The sequence below is a fragment of the Peromyscus leucopus genome, chromosome 23 (assembly GCF_004664715.2).
Source record: "Peromyscus leucopus breed LL Stock chromosome 23, UCI_PerLeu_2.1, whole genome shotgun sequence".
In the NCBI taxonomy this organism is placed as follows: domain Eukaryota; kingdom Metazoa; phylum Chordata; class Mammalia; order Rodentia; family Cricetidae; genus Peromyscus; species Peromyscus leucopus.
In genome coordinates, this window is record NC_051082.1 from 16,213,506 (window position 1) to 16,234,345 (window position 20,840).

A 20,840-nucleotide genomic window follows, 5' to 3' on the forward strand; every position below is an offset into this window, starting at 1 on the left:
CAGCTGTAGGTACCGGCAATGTGTGGAAGGGGGTCTCCGGCCTCGGGACTTTGAATGAAGCAGGTGTGTTGACACACTCCAGAGCGATTTTCCTTTTTAAAACTTTTTATGACATTTATTTATTTTGTGCATCGGGCGGGGCTGCGACTTGCATACAGTGGGCCACATTGAGAGCTCAGAGGACACCTTGCAGGAGTCAGTACTCTCTTCCCACCGTGTGGGACCCAGGGTTCGAACTCAGGTCGTCAGGCTTGGCCGCAAGCACCTTTACCTGCTGAGCCATCTCCCTGGCCCTTAGCAATCTCTTTTCTATCCCTCCCGTAAAGCACAACACCTGTAGCACATTGGCACCCTGTCCTTCTGTGACACTGGACTCTTGCCCTCAAGGGATAGGTGTCAAGTCAGGCCCTGGTCCCCTAGGTGAGTCTGTGAAAGTCACTAAAAGATGAATGAAAAGAAGAGCGACCTACGTCCCAATTACAGCAGGCATCTGTACCAGAGAAAGGAGAGGTGATGGGAAGCACAGGAAAAAGGCGTGAAGGCACCAGTTCAGCCCAGAGGACGCAGATGCCTCCTAGGACCAAGGGACCAGAACCAGAAGTGTGGGGCAGGGACTCACACACCTCAGATCAGCTGACTCCAGCGGGGATGCTCATTCCCCCGGAAGCAAGAAGCAGAGGCCTGGCTGGGCCTCCCTGAGTCTTTCTTCTGCCATTTCCTTCCTGTTTATGGCCCTTTCCAACCCATCGGGCAAAGTGAAATTTTTTTGAAATCCAGTGAAAGTGATTATGGTATTTAGTGTAGAAGATGAACGAGTGTGTGTGTGTGTGTGTGTGTGTGTGTGTGTGTGTGTGTGTGTTGCCCAGTTCATGCAATCCTCTGGTCTTGGCCTCAGAGGGCTGGGATTGCAGGCAAATAATTGCTTCGAAAATTCAACTCATAGCCGGGCGGTGGTGGCACACGCCTTTTTAGTCCCAGCACTCGGAGGCAGAGGCAGGCGGATCTCTGAGGCCAGCCTAGTCTACAAGAGCAAGCTCCAGGACAGCCAGGGGTGTCACAGAGAGAAACCCTGTCTCAAAAAAACCAAAAATAAACAAGCAAATAGTCAAAAATCAACTAACGACATGGTCCCCAAGGACAGCCCATTAAAACATAGCCAAGGTACATGGGTCTCTGCCTTGCATTCTAAGCAGGGTGGCCCAGCGGTTCTGACAGGACAGTGTGTCAGTTAGGTTTGCATCACTGTAGCAAAATACCCAAGGCAGCTAATGTATAAAGAGGAAAGGTACACATATCTCACAGCGTGAGAGGACCCGTGTGCAAGATCGGGTAGCCCACTGGTGGGATTGCTGGTGAAGGCCAGGCTGTGCCCGGGCATGGCAGGAGCGTGCATAGGAACAATCCAGGAGAGAGGCACGCCTCCAGTGACCTGAGGGGGCCTCCCCCTGGGCCTCCTCCTGAAGGTCCACAGTGTCTCCCAATACTGCTGTCCTGGGGCCAAGTCTTTACCTGTGGCCCTCAGTGGCCGGCCGCTCGGGATCCCAGCCAGAGCAGCGATGGGGGCCTGAGCCAACCCAGATGTGAGGTCCGTGTCTGCTTCCTGGCTAGTTCTGATTCTCCCAGCCTCACCGGGTCATCCGTGTAGCGGGGATAAATAGGGGTGACATGTACCAGATGGCCTTCCTGGGGAAACTCAGGTGCTCTCCCTCCTGTGGTCCCCTGAGGTGGGAGCTACTGACAGAGCTCCCTGAGCGCGGAGGCTGAAGACGTGAAGACATGAAAGGGCTTTGCAGGGGGCCGTTCACAAAGGGTGAGCATCCGAGCCTTTGAAGCTGCCGCTTGAGGAGGCTGAGTGGGAGGGGCTGGTCGTCAAGGGTGCTGCTGTGTGTGAGGCAGAGAGGATGGGGGTGGGGTGGGGCGCTTCCGCCCAGAGTCCCGATCCAAAGGGTATTTGGGGCCCCGGCAAGCTGTGGTTTCTGGCCTCTGTTATCTGGAGTTTTTTGGGACCTGGGTACCTGGAGGCCTCGAGATGCTGCCGTGAGTCTGTCTGTGCTGGGCAGAGGCCCGGTACCCTGGTCCCCCTTCCACCGGGTTCTCCCTATGGGACACAACAGGGTGAAGGAAGAGATGAGCTGCCCGGACCTTCAAGGGCCAGCACCAGGCTAAGGTCAGGCCCCAGAGGGCCCAGGAGGCAGCATTTAAGGAGGCACCGGCGTCTCCGCGTTGTACAAGCGCGAGGGCAGCGCTGAGAACCAGTGCCTCCTTAAACGCGGCCTTGGCTCCTCCTCTTCCGGCACTGCCCAGGCAGCTCTTCCTTGATTTTGTTTTGTTTTTTTTTTTTTTTTGATTGATTTATTTATTTTATGTCTGTGAGTGCTCTATCTGCCTGTATGCATTTATCCCAGAAAAGAGCATCAGATACAAACCGTGGATGGTTGTGAGACACTATGTGGTTGCTGGGAATTGAACTCAGGACCTCTGGAAGAACAGACATTGATCTTAACCACTGAGCTATGGCTCAGCCGTTAAAGGCTAGGCTCACAACCCAAAATATAAGAGCTCTTCCTATTTATGTGGCAGGCACTATGCCCATGTCCCCAGCCTCACGTGTCCAGCTTTGTAAACGTTCATGGACCTGGACACTCACAGGTATCGACAGAGTGAGATATTCTCGTACCTCACTGAGGTGTAACTGACAAGCAATCAACAGCCTACATGAAGGTGTGCGGTTTGTGATAAACATGTCAGTGTGTTTTGTATGCAGTTTGATGGGTTGTAAGAGACACACGGACCCCGTGAAACTTACGTGGACAGCGTTCCATCAGGGCCCCGCTAGGAGGTTCTATCGTTCCAAGCTGATTGATTGAGTATACGTTTAAAGCGTGTGTGTTGAGACGGCTCCACAGTTAAAGTTAACATATGGCTGACGCCTCATCCTTGCACTAGAATATCGGGAGAAGCAACTTCAAGGAGCAAGGACCGATCCCGGCTCACGGTTCAAGAACATGTCTTGGCTCATGGATTGATGATTGATCCCGGCTTACAGTTCGAGGACTCACAGTCCATCACGGCGGGAAGGCATGGTGGAAGCAGCGTCTAGACAAACCAGGAAGCAGAGAGCAAGCCAGGCTCTACCCAAGGCTTGTCCTCCAGGGAGGCCCTTCCACCTAAGCATCCACCTCCCCCAAACAGAGCCACCAGCCGGGGACCATGTGTTTACCATACCCGAGCCTGTCAGCACACTTTTGTTTTGTTTTATTTGTTTTGGTTTTTCGAGACAGGGTTTCTCTGTGTAGTTTTGGTGCCTGTCCTGGATCTCACTCTGTAGCCCAGGCTGGCCTCGAACTCACAGAGATCCGCCTGCCTCTGCCTCCCGAGTGCTGGGATTAAAGGCGTGCGCCACCACCGCCCGGCCTGTCAGCACATTTTACAGGGAAGCTACAGCAGCATCCAACTGGTGTTTGGACAGGCATCTAGTCACCATGTTCCAAGCCAAGCCAGTGAACACGAGGCAGGACTTTCCAGATTGTTTAGAACCTGAGTTCCAGAGAGGAAGTGACATCATCGTCTGTGGTCCAGGCTACTGAGACGCCAAGGTCTTCGGCATCCTTCTACAGCATCTGTGGTGGGGGAGAAACAGGAAGCTGACAAGAATGACCTTTGACCACATTGGGGAGGGGGCCGGTGCCATCAATTCCCCCAGATGACAGGTTTGCGCCTACCTTGATTGCAGGGCTAAGCACTGAGAGGATACACCACCATATTTGATTCAAGTCGTAGACTGAGCTTTATTGAATATGGTTTGGCCCTTTTCTTTCTAATTCATGACTCCAGCCAGATCTCCGTCTGGTGGCCACTTCGATGTCACTCTCCATAGTGGTCACATGATGGCAGCTCCAGAGCTTTGAAGAGGAGAGGCTCCCGATGTGTCCCTTTTCATCCGCTCCCTGGCCCAACCCACACCAGATATGGCTGTGGGTCTGTGGGTTCCTCCCGCCTGGAGGGAGCCCTGTCAGAACCCGTGGTTTGAGAGTCCAGCAGCGGGTGGGTCTCCAGGGGAAAACTGGAATAATCTGCCTGAGGAATTCTTGTTAAGCTAACCTGTGGTCCTTAAGGATCTCTTCCCGACTTATCCTGGGTTGTCCCGGGTCGTAGCCGTTCATCCCCATGTCTGCACAAGGAGTCACCTGACTTTTTACCTCAGGTCTCCATGTTCTGTGTATGTGCATGAGAAAAATATATGTGCATATATGTTTTTCTTTGGGCATGCATATATGTTTTGTTTGGGCGTGCATGTATGGGGCAAGTGTGTATTTCCTGTGAATGTGGAGACCAGAGGCCAAGGTCCGGTGTCTTCCCTGATTACTCTATACCTTATTTTTTTCAACAGGGTCTTTCTCTCTCACCGAACCGAACCTCCCTTATTGATTGGCTACACTGGCTGGCCAGTGAGATCCAGGGACCCTCCCAACTCTCCCTTCCCAGCTCTGGGGTACAGGCACAGCTAGCTGTTCCGTGGGAGCTAGGGATCAAACTGAGGTCCTCGCAGTTGCTCGGAAGCGACTACCCTGACTGAACCATCTTCCTGGCCCCTTCCACACACAGTCTTCACAAATCAGAAAACCTTTTCTCATCCAGAATGGACCCAAGGCAACTTCTTTTTTTTTTTTTTTTTTTTTTTCCAATTTAATTAAAGCAATGGTATGATGCTGTAAGATCCTGAAATGTGGGAAAGTGTGAGTTTCACAGAGGGGCACAAGAGGTTTTGACAGACTAGGCTTGTGCTGTAAGTTAAAACAATGTCAAATTCCTTAGTAACTCTAGCAGAAGAGGAAAAAGAAAAGAAAAAGGGGTGAGCGAGCTCTTTTGTTTCCTAATTACTGCTGGTGGAATTTCAAAATTATTTCTAGGCTTACTGAGCCATGAGCCTCTGTCTGTTGACATGCCTGGAGGGAAGGACCTAAAGCAATCATTTCAAAACCGGCTGGGGCTTGAGAGAGCTGTAGCTCCCTTTCCCAAAATCAGTATGGCCTTGGCTCCATGAGGAGAGGGCTCTCCCTGGGAGGAGGCTGCCCCCGGAAGTGCTATGTGGGGCGAGCGGAGCACGGAGTCCCGTCCCGTCCCCCCGCCCCAACATGGTGTTGTGACCCATTCCCAGGTACAGTTGGAAACACAGAGGGGACCTCACTTCTGATCATATCAGGGGACCTGAGTTCTGTGAGTGATGTCACAGAAGCAGGAGGCTTTCTTCACTCTCTCCTCACTTTAAGATGGAGCCTTGTTCTGAACACCTCTGTTCTCTGTCCGCTGGTGGGACAGTTCTGAAGGGGACCAGGAGACGCTGTCAGGGGTCATGGCAAAATCTACAGGTCCTCCCGCAAGGGGAGGAAGGGGTTGTAGGGAGTGACCAGGTGTGTTGGGTTGTACTGGAGTGTGTTTGAGAACTCGGAGACAAAAATCAAAGCCCAAAGCTTCCAAAATGGTCTTCAGCTGGTTCTGAAAGCCTGTGTCCGCTAAGGACACTACCAGGGTCTGGAATGGTCACCAGCTTGTGTCCAGCTGCCTGTACCCGAAGCCCCTCCCCCATACAAAACCCTTCCCGTTACCTAGCTATCATCTGGCATTACCACCCCATCCCATACCTGCAACCAATGCCTCTGGAAGGTGGGAGATATATACCACCCCCACCCTGTTCTCTCTGTCTTCTGTTGGCCATATATATATATATATATATATGTATATGTGTGTGTGTTTGTTTGTTTGTTTGTTTGTTTGTTTTGAAGTAGTGTTAAACTTATGGAAAATTGCAGCTTGCATGGTGGAGTGTATCTGAAACCCCAGTACCAAGAAGGCTGAGGCAGGAGGATCACTGAGAGTTCAGGGCCAGTCTGCATTACAGAATGCATGAGTTAGTTCTAGGCTAACCTGGGCTACAGATTGAGATGCCTGGTCCAAAGAAAACAAAAACAAACAAACAAACAAACAAACAAACAAAATCGAAGCATAGCTGAGCACGTGCCGTTCTCTTTTTGTCCCACGGTGTTGAAATCTCACACACGCTCAATGCAGAAGGTCAGGATCAGGAGGTCTATACAGACCGTATTCCCATTTTTCTGCTGAGGTCCCTGCTCCGGGTCTAGGGTCCAACCCAGAACCCCGTGTGCATTATCCCCCCAGTGTCTCTTCAATCTCCTGCCCACGCCATTTCTCGAAATTCCACGACCTTAACACTTTCAGAGGGGTTGCCAGCAATTTTGAGACTGGCCCTGCAGCTGATCTGTCTGTGTTTCTCCTTGTTCCGATGCGGTCATGTGTGTGCCTGCGCCGGGCAGAGCTGACACCGGTCCCTCCCTCTCGGGCACCATGCTGGGCAGGTGACATCAGCCTTCCCACCTGGATGTTGACATTGATCTTGGCCAAGGTAGCACCTACAATTGCTCCTGTGTCATAGTCATGTCCTGGGGAGGTGTTTTGAGACCTTGTGACCCCCCCCAACCCCCGCCGCCGCCTACTTAGCTTTCCACTCCTGATTTTAGCATCCATTGCTGGTGTGGTGTTTACCTGGCAATTCTGTGTTTCCTTCCTTCATTTATTTGGAATGTATTGATTTATGGTCGTGTTGGGAAGAACAGCGATAAGCCCAAGGCGCAGGGTAAAGATACTCATCAGACATGAACAGAGACAATTTATTAGGAAAATGCACATTGGGGGTTGGAGAGGTGAAAGCCGATAAGAGCACTGGCTGCTCTTCCAGAGGACCCAGGTTCGATTCCCAGCGTCCACATGGCAGCTCACAACTGTCTGTAACTCCAGTTGCAGGGGATCTGATAGCATCACACAGACATTCATGCAGGCAAAACACCAGTGCACACAAAATGAAAATAAATCATTTAAAAAAGAATAGATAAGATACAGCAAGGGCCAGCAGAGTCTGACTCAGAGCACACTCCTGGAGTGCCGCCCTTTGGAAGCTTCCTGACAGTCCTTTCCTACACTCACTGGCTTGCTGTTAATTTCACAGCAGCAGTAGTCTTACAAGATTAGCATCTGGGACGGCCCCATGGGTCATTGGAGTTAGGCTGTGTTTGTGTGAAATGTCACTCATCACAGGTCAGGCTTGAGCGGCTCTTGAAGGCTAGCGTGTGATGATTTCTGCTTGATTGTGACCTTTCAGTCTCCACATTCCAAGCCCGGACAGGTCACCTGGGTCAAACCATTGACAAGGAATGGACACTGTCTCCTGGGGCAGCCTGAGACCCGATGGGACATCAGGACCTCAAGTGGCGTTACCTGTCATCCTTGGGCTGTAGGACTGTGAGGTAGAGAAGGCTCCCGAGGCATCTAGGGATGGGGCAATGCAATGCAGGCTGCAGGCTGGTCTGTGGCATCACTGGGGGTGGGGCGTCCAAGAGGTCTTCAGTGTGGGTGCTGATGTTGATGGTAATACTGATGTCCCTGAGACGGCTCCATCCAGAGCTCAGAGGCCTGGAATCTGGAGATTAGTAATGGCACCAGGTTAAGAATGATGGCAGTGAGCGAGGCCAGGAGAGACTATGACCAGGAAAGAAGCCATAGCCCTTCCCCAGGACCAACCCTCAGAGGCATTCTCTCTGCTCTGTTCTGGTAAATACTCTTTAGATTTTTAATCTTATTTATAGTGTGTGTGTGTGTGTGTGTGTGTGTGTGTTTGCATGTGTGCATTTACATGTGTGCATTTGCATGTGTGTGTTTGCACATGTGTGTTTGCATGTGTGTTTACACGTATGTGTTTGCATGTGTGTTTGTGTGCATGTATGTGTTTATATGTGTGTGTTTGCATGTGTGTGTTTTGTGTATGTGTTTGCATGTATGCATTTGCATGTATGTGTGCATGTGTATGTGTTTGCATGTATGCATTTGCATGTATGTATGCATGTGCGTGTTTGCATGTGTGCATTTGCATGTGTGTGCGCATGTGTGCGCACATGTGTCTGTGTGTTTGAGTGCATGCCAGGGTTTGCATGTACAAGTTACACAACAGCTTGCAGGAGATGAATCTCTCCTTCCACCTGGTGGGGTTCAGGGACTAAACTTCAGTCACCAGGCTTGGCAGCAAGCACCTCTGCCTTTTCGGTCATCTTGCTTGGCCCTGAAGGGCCCTCAGCTCTCACACCCTTAGCTCATCCCTGCCTTTCCAGAGCATATCTCTGATGAAATCTGTTTCCATTGTTCCTGTGTCTCCATAGAGTGTTTATTTTATAACAAGTTGGAACGCGTATTTGGGAAGAGCTGTCCGTTCAGGCTGGGGTCCTTCAGGGTCCTGCGTTGCTCAGAGTTCCTTTGTGAGGCTTGTCGACACCCCTACCCAGCAGCAGCTAACTGGGCACCAGCGAGGATGTCCTCCTCCTCCTGCCTCCTCGGGCTCCCTTGAAGTCAGTCTGTCTTCTTCCTCCCCACAATATAACTAGACACTAACCTGGCTCCCAGGGAGACCATCCCATACCCTGTGACACTCCTTCCTCTCCATGCCGAGGGCAGGAGCTGGACCCTGGCTCCTGCAGTGCATGCAGCTGAACAGCTCCAAGGTAAAAGCAGCAGCTGAGCCTGCAGGGAACCCCGGAAGAGACCCGCTCCTTGCTTGTCCCCGACAGCCTTTCTTTTCTCAAAAACAAGTCCGACTGGTGAATTCCAAGTCCGCTGTAGCTTCCCTAAATAGATGCAAACAAAGTATATTTTAGTTGGAACACGTCAACAGAATGTCCCAAAGGAGCGGTATTGTTTTTACCCACGAGACTATCATAAACTCAACTTCCTACGGCGGGCCTGGGATTCTCACACAAGTGGATGCTGGGCTGTTTTCTAGAAGGGCTCAGGGTGGGCTGTGGGTGGGTGGCGGGGTTGGGGGTGGCCGACAGTGGTACTGGGCCGGAGGGTCAGAGACCTGAACCCACTGGGAGCATCAAGTTCCTGAAGTTCAAGTGGAATGTCTGCCCTAGGGACATTTCCCAGTGTCTTGGATTCAGATTACGTCACTAGAGAATACTCTGCCCTATGACTGGCCAGGTTACCTGAAGTTGGTGACAGGGTGACCGGGCACAAAGGTCAGATGTCACTTTAGAAAGGGATGGGAATAAACGAGTCAATCCAGGTCTCTCCGGGTGCCTTTTGTCAATTCTGTCCTTTTCAACTAAAATATTGTTTTGTTTTGTGTATTACTTGTCTTTTGAGGTCTCTCCTAGTCCTGTCTATTTCCTGAATTCACAGGAAAGCTGGCCTTGAACTCCTGGTCCTTTTGCCTTACCTTTGGAATACAGGGGTACCAGGCATGTGTCCCCACACCCAGCTCTGAAAATATGCTTGAGGAAAAGAAAAGCTGCGGGGTGTTTTGTTTGTCGTTATTTTTTTTCGATTTCATATTCTGAGGGCCACAAAGAGATGGTTGCGCAGTGTGACCCTAGAACAAGTACACGTGCTGGTCCCAGGACTACGATGTGACCAACAACAGGTGTGGCTCAGGACTCAGAACCTTGTCCAGCTCTGAAAAAGACTGTGTTGTCTCTGCTGCGTGTTACAGAACAGCTCACAGAATCGGGGTGGGGTGTCTGCGGACAACACTAGTTTTTGTCTTCGGTGATAGGACACTCACTTTAAGGAGGTCAGCCAAAGCTGTGTGTCACCCCACGTCAGTTCAGATGTCAGAGCACAGTGGGCCACGCGAGAACCCGTGCTCAGCCCTTTCCTGGTTTCCGATGTGTGGAGAAGGGACGGTCGCTATGTGTCTTGTTGCCAGCCCGACACTGGGAGGTGGGCAGGGTTGTTCCCACGGTACCGCGCGTGGGTTCCAGAGCCCCTTGAGTGACAGAATGTGGGATAGAGTTGCCTCTCTGTTTTCACAAGGCTAATGAATGCTTCCTCGTGGACAAGAAACAGCAATGTGGTAACCCCGAGAGGCTTGGGCTTGGGAGCTGGGACACTGAAGAATTGGAGAGGCTGTCTTTGGAGTTTGGAGGATGACCTCCCCAAAGTCCTCTGAGGCAGTGTACCCGGGCTACCATTGACACTTCATCATTTAAACCTGGGTGCTGAGGAGTCTGCAAAGAGCTTGCCTTGAAAGCACAAAGACTTGAATTTCATCCCTCCAATCCATGGGGAAAACAGTCCGGTGTGATGGTGCATGCTTGTGATCCCAGAGCAGGGAAGGCAGTGATGGCCAGATCCTTGGGGCTCACAGGCTGGCCAGCCTCGCCCAGTGACTGAGCCCCAGATCAGCGAGAGATCTTGTCCCCAAAAGGACAATGTGGATGGCTCCTGAGAAACCCCAAAAGTTAACCTCTGACATGTACACACACAAACCCCTATGCACACAGGAATGTGCACCCGCGAACGTACACACATGGGCACACACAAAAATAACATTTAAAAATTAAGAACCAAGTGGAAAACTCAGAACGCACAATGGAACACAGATGGTCCTCTTGCAGAAGTGGTGTTTTAACAGAGGCCTTCTGGCTTCTTGATTTATGGGTTTGATATTAACCACGGTGTTGACCAGGCAGACCCAAAGCTTAGCCATATGGCCTGCCTGCGCTGAGCAGGCTTCCGCTGAACCAGCCAGCAACTGCCTGCTTCCTGCTTCACCTGCAGCCAACAGCCCCAGACATAATGGCTTGAAAACAATTCAAATTTCTTCTCTTGGAGTTTGGAGGCTCGGCATCTGAAATGCAGCTTGGAGCCGGTGCTGGTGCCGGAACTATGTGTCTTCAGGAAGTTCTGTGAGGTCACCTCCTGGCCTGTCACGGCTGCTAGAGGGGCTCCATCCCTCTTCAAGGCCAGCTACAGCTAGGTCAGAGTCAGTGCTCTAGGCAAAAGTGAGGGGTCAGACTAGCTGCGGTCCGACCCTGCCTGCAGAGGCGTCTGCGAAGCTCCTGGGAAGGTAGCAACATACCACTCGGCCTGGTGACCTCCCAAATTAGAGAGCAGAGACTGACTGGTTGATTGATTTGTGTCTTCTTGAGACATGCTGTCGTGTAGCACAGGCTGGCCTTGAACTCACTGTCTGGCCATAAATAGCCTTGGACTCCTCCTGATCATGCTGCCTCCACCTCCTAAGCTCGGGGATTGCAGACGTGTGCCGCCAAGTCTAGCTTGTGCTGTTTGGCAAGTCAACTGAGAGTGAATCCTGTGGTTTTGCTCTGATGGATTGATGCCTGCGTGTACTCTGGGGACCCACTGGGACATTTTACAGGATGAGATGTTTGGGGGGGGGTCCCCCTATGTAATGCCCCCCCCCTCTGCCCTTTGAGCTGCTACCTTAGACATGGCTGGTGTTGGCATGTTTTACTCTTAGGGGCTGCTGGTCCATGTACAGTTTGGCCTTGTGGCTCAATCTGCTATTGAAAGCAGGCTTTTATTTTTTTAATCGTAAACATTTTTTTCATACACTATATCTTGATCATGTTTCCCCCTCCCAGTTCCTCCCAGTTCCTCACTACCTCCCTCCCCACCCAACTTTATGTTCTTCTTCTCTTTCAAAAAAATAAACAACAAACTAAAAACAAGAAACACACACACACACGCAAATCCCCACAAAAATGAATATCAAAACAAAAGACCAATAAGACTAACAATGCCAAAACAGTGAAATGAGACCAAAAATCCACAAAAATACCATGGAGTTCATCTTGTGTTGGCCAACTGCTCCCAGGCATAGGGCCTGCCCTGAAGTATGGTTGGTACGCCCAGTGGCACTCCATTGGAGAAAGTTGATTTTTTCCCTTTGGGTATCGATTGCACGTAACTTCTTAGTTAGGGCGGAGCCCATGTCCACTTCCCCATCTCAGGCCTAGAGACTCCGTCTGGCCTGAACCTCTGCAGGTCTTGTGTACCCTGCCACAGTCTCTGGAAGTTTCATATGTGCATCAGTTCTGCTGTGTCTGGAAGACACTGTTTCCTTGAAATTCCTTCATCACCTCTGGTCCTTACAGTCTTTCCTCCCTGCTCTTCTGCATCGCTTCCTGAGCCTTCAGGGGAAGTGTTTGATGAAGACATCCCAGTTGGGAATGAGTGCTCCAAAGTCTCTCACTCCCCACACATTGTCCTGTTGTGGTGTCTGTGTTAATTCTCATCTACTTTAAGAAGAAGCTTCTCTGATGTGGGTTGAGGAAGGCACTGACCTATGGGTATAAGAATATGTCATTAGAAATAATTATCTGCTATGATCCTTTAGCACAGTGATTCTCAACCTGTGGATCGTGACCCCTTTGGGGGGAGGGGTCAAACAATTCTTTTACGTGGGTCCCCTAAGACCATTGGAAAGCACAGGTATTTACACTGTGATTCATAACAGTAGCAACAGAAACAATTTTATAGTTGGGGGTCACCACAACGTGAGGAACTCTATTAAAGTGCTGCAGCATTAGGAAAGTTGAGAACCACTGCTCTAGCAGATAATAGTAGCGAGTTTTCCCCTAGGCCTATGACTTATCTAGTCTCAGGTTCTTGACCTCGTTAGCAGTGTCAGATATGGATTCTATCTCACGGAGTGGGCCTTGAATCCAACTTTAAAAAAAGAGCAGTTGGTACCGGGCAGTGGTTGGCGCACGCCTTTAATCCCAGCACTCGGGAGGCAGAGCCAGGCGGATCTCTGTGAGTTCGAGGCCAGTGTGGGCTACCAAGTGAGCTCCAGGAAAGGCACAAAGCTACACAGAGAAACCCTGTCTCGAAAAACCAAAAAAAAAAAAAAAAAAAAAAAAAAAAAGAGCAGTTGGTTGTTCCCATACGTTTGCACCACTATTGTACAAGTATACCTTGCAGGCAGGTCACTGTTGTAAGTCACAGGACTTGTAGCTGGGTGATATTGATGATTACCTTTCTCCTAGTATGAGAGTACCTTACATATCATGAATGCTAGTCGGTAAGGGTGAAGCGTCTAGTTAGGCACCAGCTCCACGTCCCCTGTTCAATGATGAGGTACTGTCTTCAGCAACAGGACCTTGACATCAGATCGTGTCCATCAACCAATAACCTTGGCAATAGCCTGTGATGTTTGGGGGTTTTCCATGGGACCTCTTTGGCCAACAACTCAATAAGATGTAACCCGTTTCCGGCCCTGGAGGTTTTACTTGTTGGCATAAACGTCTAGTTGGGGCATTTTCTGTTCCATTGCTTGGTGACGCCATTTAGATTCCTTTAACTTGTGTATATAGTTTATGAAACTTCTACAATAATAGGTTTCCTTATGTTTTTTCTTTTTTGGTTTTTTGAGACAGGGTTTCTTTGTGTAGTTTTTTTTTTTTTTTTTTTTTTGTTCCTGTCCTGGAACTCACTCTGTAGGCCAGACTGACCTCGAACTCACAGAGATCCACCTGGCTCTGCCTCCCAAGTGCTGGGATTCAAGGCGTGCACCACCACCACCCAGCCCCGTATGGTTTTTCAAATGTCTTTTAGTATCAGTTGTCTCTCCCCATATTTCCTCTTTTGCCCTTCTCTCCCATCCCCCACCCTATGTAATCCTCCTATTTGAGTTTCCCCTTTATATCTCCATAACACTATATTCTATTTCCCCTTCCTGGAGAGATCCTTTCCTTCCCCCATGTCCTGATCCATTTCTAGGTACCTAACCTCTGTGGTTATTCATATCGTAGTAGCACGCATATCAAAAACTTAAAAGCTAATATCCACATATAAGAGAAAACATACAATATTTGCCATTTGGGGTCTGGATTATTTCACTCAGGATGATTTTTTTCCTAGTTCAACCCATTGACCTACGATTTTCATAATTTCATTTTTCTTAACAGCTGACTAATATTCCATTGTATAAACATACCACCACGTTTTCATTATCTGTTCACCAGGTGATGGACATCTAGGCTGTTTCCAGTTCCTGCCTGTGCTGAACAGAGCAGAGATGAACATAGATGAACTTACATCCTTGTAGTAGGATGTGGGGTCCTTTGGGTGTATGCCCCAGAGTGGTACAGCTGGATCTTGAGGTAAACTGATTCCCAGCTGCCTGAGGAAATAGCACACGGATCTCCATCCTGGCTGTATCAGTCCGCACTCTCATCACCAATGAGTGAGTGTTCTCTTTTCCCACACCCTCACCAGCATGTGTCTTTTATTTGATTGATCTTGGCCATTCTTACTAGTGTAGGATGAAATCTCGAAGTAGTTTTCATTTACATTCCCCTGATGACTAGAGATGTTAAACATTTTCTTGGGTCTTTCCTGTTTTGAGAACTCTCCGTTTCATTCTGTACCCCCCTTTTTAATTGGGTTCTTTGTTTTCTTGAAGTCCCGTTTTCTGAGTTCTTTATATATTTCAGATATTAGTCATCTGTCAGATGGGTTGGTGGTAAAAATTTCTTTCCCATTCTGTAGCCTGTCACTTTGCCCAGATGATGATGTCCTTGGCTGTACAGTAGCTTTTCAGCATCGTGAGGTCCCATTTATTTATTATTGGTCTTAGTGCCTATGATATCAGTATTCTGTCCAGAAAGTCCTTTCCTGTGCCAGTGAGTTCAAACCTATGCCCCACTTTCTCTTCAATAAGATTTAGGGTATCTGGTCTTATGTTGAGGTCCTTGATCTATTAGGAATTGGATTTTATGCAGAGTAATAGGTATGGACCGAATTTCATTCTTTTGCATGCAGCCACCCCGTTTGCCCAGCCTCATTTGTTGAAGACTGAAAGCATAGTTTGTTTGTTTGTTTGTTGATTTTTTTGAGACAGGGTTTCTCTGTGTATTTTTGGTGCCTTTCCTGGAACTCACTCTGTAGACCAGGCTGGCCTCGAACTCACAGAGATCCACCTGGCTCTGCCTCCCGAGTGCTGGGATTAAAGGTGTGTGTCACCACCGCACCTTGAAAGCAGGCTTTTTGCAGGCTAAGGGCCCGGATTTTGCCTTTGGTTCACTGGTAAGGTTCCTGTGTGAGCCCCTGAGACGTTAGGCCAAGCTGGATAAACGGAAATCACCCTGTCCTGAGAAGGGGCTACATAGAAATCAATAGGAGAGACAGGTGTGGTGGTGTACCACGGCAACCCTGCACTCGGAGGCTGAGGCAGGAAGATGGTGGCTGTGAAGCTACCTTGGATCACATAGCAATTCCCTGTATAATAATAATAATAATAATAATAATAATAATAATAACAACAAATAGCAGCTTTGTGTCCCCAAACTGTATGGCAGGCACACAGCTCACAATGTGTCTTTAACAGCCACGGTGAAGTCAGGCATAATCGCAGCCCTTGGGAAGCAGAGGCAGGCCGATCGCTGCAAGTTCAAGGCCAACCAGGTCTACATAGCAAGCTGTGGACCAGCCGGGGCTACCTTGAAAAAATAATGGCCTGGGGATGTGACTCGGTCAGCAGAGTGCTTGCCTGGCATTCAGGAAGGCCTGGGTTTGGTCCCCAACACTGCATACACTGAGCACGGAGGTGTATGCCTGCAATTATTGGCGTGGTGGAGTCAGGGACGTTAAAGTTCAAGATCATCCTCGGCTATCTATTGGGTTGGAGGCCGGCCTAGGATACACGAGACCCTGTCTCAAAAAAGAAAAAGTGCTATCTGATTGACATGTGGAATGGTATCTGATTGACATGTCGAGTGGTATGGGTAAAACTCAGAGGTCTTTTAATGACATGGTGAGATGAGGTGGGCGCAGGATTCAGACTCTACCCCAGAGTCCACACAGCTGGGTGCCGACTTGGATCTCTGTAACAGCCCAGCTGATTCACAGCCTGGGTTCTATACATGACTCGAAGCCTCCTTCACCATGTTGCCTCACACATGTACAGGCCACAGCAGTTAGGAGGTGGCCACCTTCCATACATCCCAGCTCCCATGGGACAAATCCCCACTATCATGCAATTAGAGCTTCAGCATGGGAGGAAGCAGGCATGAGCGGGAGAGCACTGTGTGTCAATAAGGGTGCCATCACCGTAATTTATGTTTACTCAACGCCTGCCGGGCTGGAGAGATGGCTCAGAGGTTAAGAGCACTGCCTGTTCTTCCAGAGGTCCTGAGTTCAATTCCCAGCAACCACATGGTGGCTCACAACCACCTGTAATGAGATCTGGTGCCCTCTTCTGGCCTGCAGGGACACCTGCAGACAGAACACTGTGTACATAATAAATTAATTAATTAAAAAAAAAAGTAAATGCCTGCATTGAGCTGGGCCACTGCACGCCTGACCTCATTTGACTCTAGGGGCTGGGACATTGTCCCATCTCAAGAGGGATTGTGAAGACCTGCTGTGTAGTCACACGTGGGGCTGTTATAATGAGGGACTTGGGAGCTAGCTCAGTTGGGATCCCCAGAACCCACATAAAAAAAGCCAGGTGAAGCCGGGTGGTGGTGGTGGTGGCGGCGGCGGCGGCGGCGGCGGCGGCGGCGGCGGCACACGCCTCTAATCCCAGCACTCGGGAGGCAGAGGCAGGTGGATCTCTGTGAGTTCAAGGCCAGCCTGGTCTACAGAGCAAGTTCCAGGAAAGGCGCAAAGCTACACAGAGAAACCCTGTCTCAAAAAAAAAAAAAAAAAAAAAAAAGCCAGGTGTGTTGGCATACATTTGCAATCTCAGCACTGGGAAGGTAGAAACAGGTGGATCCCCAAGGCTCGCTGGCCAGCTCTTCTAGCCCACCTGTTGAGTTCCAGGCCAAGGGAAGACCCAGTCTCAAAAAACAAAACAAACAAGATGGGCAGTGCTTGAGGAACAGCACCCGAGACTGACTTCTAGCTTCCACACTTGGGCACGCGCATCTCCGTCTGCACACACACAGAGGCACCAATTAAAACTATCCTGATGAAGTGAATTGATGGAGCTGTGGCTGGCTCTAGCCAGTATCTACACGATACAGACGAGGTTGCAGGTCTTGTGTTTCCTCGGGGAGACAGGGCACAGCCACGGTGGGCCAGGTCCTTGTGGACAGGCTGCTAAACAGGGTAAATCTTGTTGCCAGCATCACACAGCTGGGGAGCAGGAAAGTGACGTTAAGAGTCCCAGAGCCTTTGTCCCCAGAGCCTAGCTGGGGGGCCCCTGCTCTGTGTGGCTGTCCACTCTCTGCCATCTCTAACTAGGCCCGGGCACTTCGTGTGGCTCTCTTGGTTACTGCTCTGTTGCTGTGAGGAGACACCATGACCAAAGGTACTTATGAAAGAAAGCGGTTAATCGGGGGCTTGCTCACAGTTTCAGAGGGTGAGTCCTTTTCCATCATGGAGCAGGGCATGGCAGCAGGAAAGCAGATATGGTTCTGGAGCAGTAGCTGAGAGCTTACATCCTGAGCTGCAAGAAGGAGGCAGAGAGAGAGAGAGAGAGAGAGAGAGAGAGAGAGAGAGAGAGAGAGAGAGAGAGAGAGAGAGAGAGAGAGACTGGGCTTGGCATAGGCTTTTTGAAACCTTCAAAGCCCAACTCCAGTGACTCCAATAAGGCCACACCTCCTAATCCTTCCTAAATAGTCCACTACCTAGAGACCAGACATTCAAATATATGAGCCTATGAGGAACAGCTTCATTCAAACCACAATGACTATGTACTACCTTGGTTACACAACCCTTATCCCTTCTCCTCTTCCTCCTCCTCCTCTTCTTCAAGATTTATTTTATTTTTATTTGCATATGTGTGTATGGGGGGGTGCCCTCAGAGGTCAGAAGAGGGTGTCAGATCCTGTGGAGCTTGAGTGGCAGGCAGTTGTGAGTTGCGTGATGTGAGTGCTGGGAATCGAACCCGGTTCCCCCAGAACAGCAAAGACTTGCACCACTGAGCCATCCCTCCAGCTCCATCGTCTCCCCCTTTTTTTTTTGGTTTTTCGAGACAGGGTTTCTCTGTGTAGCTTTGCGCCTTTCCTGGAACTCACTCTGTAGCCCAGGCTGGCCTCGAACTCACAGAGATCCGCCTGCCTCTGCCTCCCGAGCACTGGGATTAAAGGCGTGTGCCACCAGGCCGGCCGTCTCCCCTTCTTAAGGACATGTCTTCTGGCTCAAATACTCTTCCCACATTTTCTGGTCACACTCGAGTGTTGCACAACCCCTCAGCAGGGCCTGCCTGCTTCCCCAGCCACAGGTGCGTGGAGACTCCGGATCAGAATAAGGGGGGGGCAGCGGTGCCCCCAGGGAGGGCAGCGGTGCCCCCGGCAGGAGCAGATCACAGGTGACAGGGAGACTGAGACACCAGTCCTGCCCTGCAATATGACACCAGCCGCTCTACAGAGTGGGACAAGGACCCCGTTCTCTGTCCCCCACCAGCTCTGGTGCTGAGGTTGGCGGGAGGCCTTGGCCCATCTCACTGGAGTAACGAGTGCGGGGAACCGGGGTCCAGCGCCCGGAACAAGTGCTTCTCAGAACAGGTATATCAGTCATCACTCCTGAGCACAGATGACGCAGCAGGTTCCTCCCCATGTCACATGGTCAGCAGCTGTGCGCTCTCCAACCCAGACCTTCCCTTCCTTCCTTCCTCATCGAGGATGCCAACCAACCAGAGTCCTCGCCTTCCCTTTCTCAATGCTTCCGGTGAAGCCCGGAGCAGCTCTGAACTCCTGCTGGCCTCTGGGCAGGAGCAGCCTACCATGGCCAAGTCCTGGGCTGCAGGAGATGGGCAGACGTGTGTTCTAATCCACGAAGGGAAACCAAATGGAAGGACTGTGCGAGTCACCCGTGTTCCCACTTTCTCAGAGCGTGGCAGATAAACACCGTTGTCCCTAAGGAGGGTGCATGCACCCAGCCCCTCACCTTCCCACTGCAGACCTAAATTCCAAGCACCCCAGCCCCTTGGGGCATCACTGGCTGCCCGTTGTCTAGAACGTTCTATTAGTTTCTTTGCAGACCCACGAAGTTCCTTTGGTGTCTTAGTGATTTTTCAGACACACAAGTAAGGCCGAGCTGCCTGCCAGAGGTGGATGGAACTTTCCAGAATCCCTAGTCTGTCCTGCCCAGCCTTCTGAGTCATGTGACGTGTGCCGCAGGTCAGTTCGTGGAAGGATTGTTGTTGTTGTTGTTTTGGTTTATGTTTAAAGGGAGAATTTTCCAGAGAAGCAGTGTGTGAATGAGTGTGCGCGGTGCCAGAGGTAGACGTCAGCTGTCTTCCTCGGCCACTCGCCAGCTTAGTTTTGGAGACAGGTCCCTCCGTATCTGGGGCTCACCGATTTGCCAAGACTAGCCAGCCAGCGAACTCCAGGGGCACTCCTGTCAGGATGTGAACTGGGGCCCTCAGTTACTGCACCGCAGGGAACTGATGGACGTACCGATGTCCCTGGGGACAGCAGGGGCTGACAGGTTGCTTCTACAGAAGGACAGCAGGACATCTACACAAACAAGTTCCTCGTGGCCCAGCGACCGCAGTGTCGAGGAAGAAGGAGGCAAGGCTGACTTGTCTTGAACTCTGCAAAGCTGTGGACCGACTTCCGAAGCTCCTCGCCGCCGTGGCTAGCACACCCAAGGTCAGCCAAGGGGACAGGAACCGGACCCCACCTTCGTTTCCACTTCGGGAAAGTCAGGAGTCTGGTTCAGGCTCAAGAACAATATTAAGACAGCAGCCAGCCAGAGGGGCATTTGAGGCTGGCAGAGAGAAGGGGAAGAGTCGACCTCCAGGCCACCTGAGGTCATGACCACGGCTGACATCGACCCCCCTCCCCCGGTTCCCACTTCTCAGTTCTCCGTGTTTTGGCTCACTCCATCGCTGGCATTTTCTTTCAATGTATTTACAAAGAGCCCTTGTTTTCCTGTCGTTTTTCCCAGGTTTGACTTTAACTTGTCCACCTGAAAAGAGTTCCTTCCTCTGTCTGTCTGTCTTTCTGGGTGTATGTGTGCACAAGTGTTCATATGTGTGCCCAGTGTGTATATATGGAATCATATGTGTGCACGCGAGCACGTGTGTTCATATGTGTGCATGTACGTGTGTGACTCCCAGCACATTGACTCGGTACTCAGGAAGTCTCAGCAGCATTTGGGAGAAAGGTGTTTGGTCTGTATTGAGCCTGGCGTCATGGATTTGGGGTCTGACTTGTGGTGAGGATGATGGCTGTCCTCTCTCTCTCTCTCTCCCTCTCTCTCCCCCCTCCCCTCCCCTCAGAACCTCCAGACCCTGGCAGGAGTGCTCACTGTCATGCCTTTGGTCTGGCATCTTCAACGCACCTTCCTCAATGGTGGTTCCAGGCTCTCCTCTCCATCCTCCTACTCTGTCTTTAGGTCAAAGGTCAGAAGAACATGGAGGCCACTGCGGGTTTGCGGTACTGAGGAAAGCCAGCCCAGGCAACCAGATTCTCGTTCTTTACCTAGAGCCCCCAGCCAGCCACCTGTTGGGGCAGATAAGGGGTCCCCTGTCCCCGGGGTGCTGGCGGGTGTTCAACGCTGTTCAAGTACCATCTCCATCTGTGGAAATCACTGTTACCGTTGCTGACTTCTCCTGTTCCTGCGGTGAGCACCCTTGCGGACACCCATTCTCCTGGAGATAAGCAGAGGCACAGTGCGGGCTGGGCAGCTGTGGATGCTCTGCCCCGGCTGCCTTCTGCCAAAGAACTGTCAATCACACAGCCCACTCTGAATATACCCTTGCGCCAGCATCAGCCGTCCTGAACTCGCCCTGGGGACACAGTGATCACAGCTGCTGGCACCAGCTCCTGCAGCCGGGGCCCAGCCAGTTTGCACCGGGCTCTTTACCCTCTAGCCTCCTTGAACTCTCCATGACTCTCCACCTAGACCGGAGGGGAGCATTTACCCTGGTGGCCCAGCAGAGGAACTGCAGCAACTAGGGTTAGAGAGGCAAGCTGTGATAGGTGCAAATGCAAACCTTCATTTGCATGTGAAGTTACGGAGGCTGCTGTGATAGGTGCAAGCGTGAACCTTCATTTGCATGGGATGTCATGGAA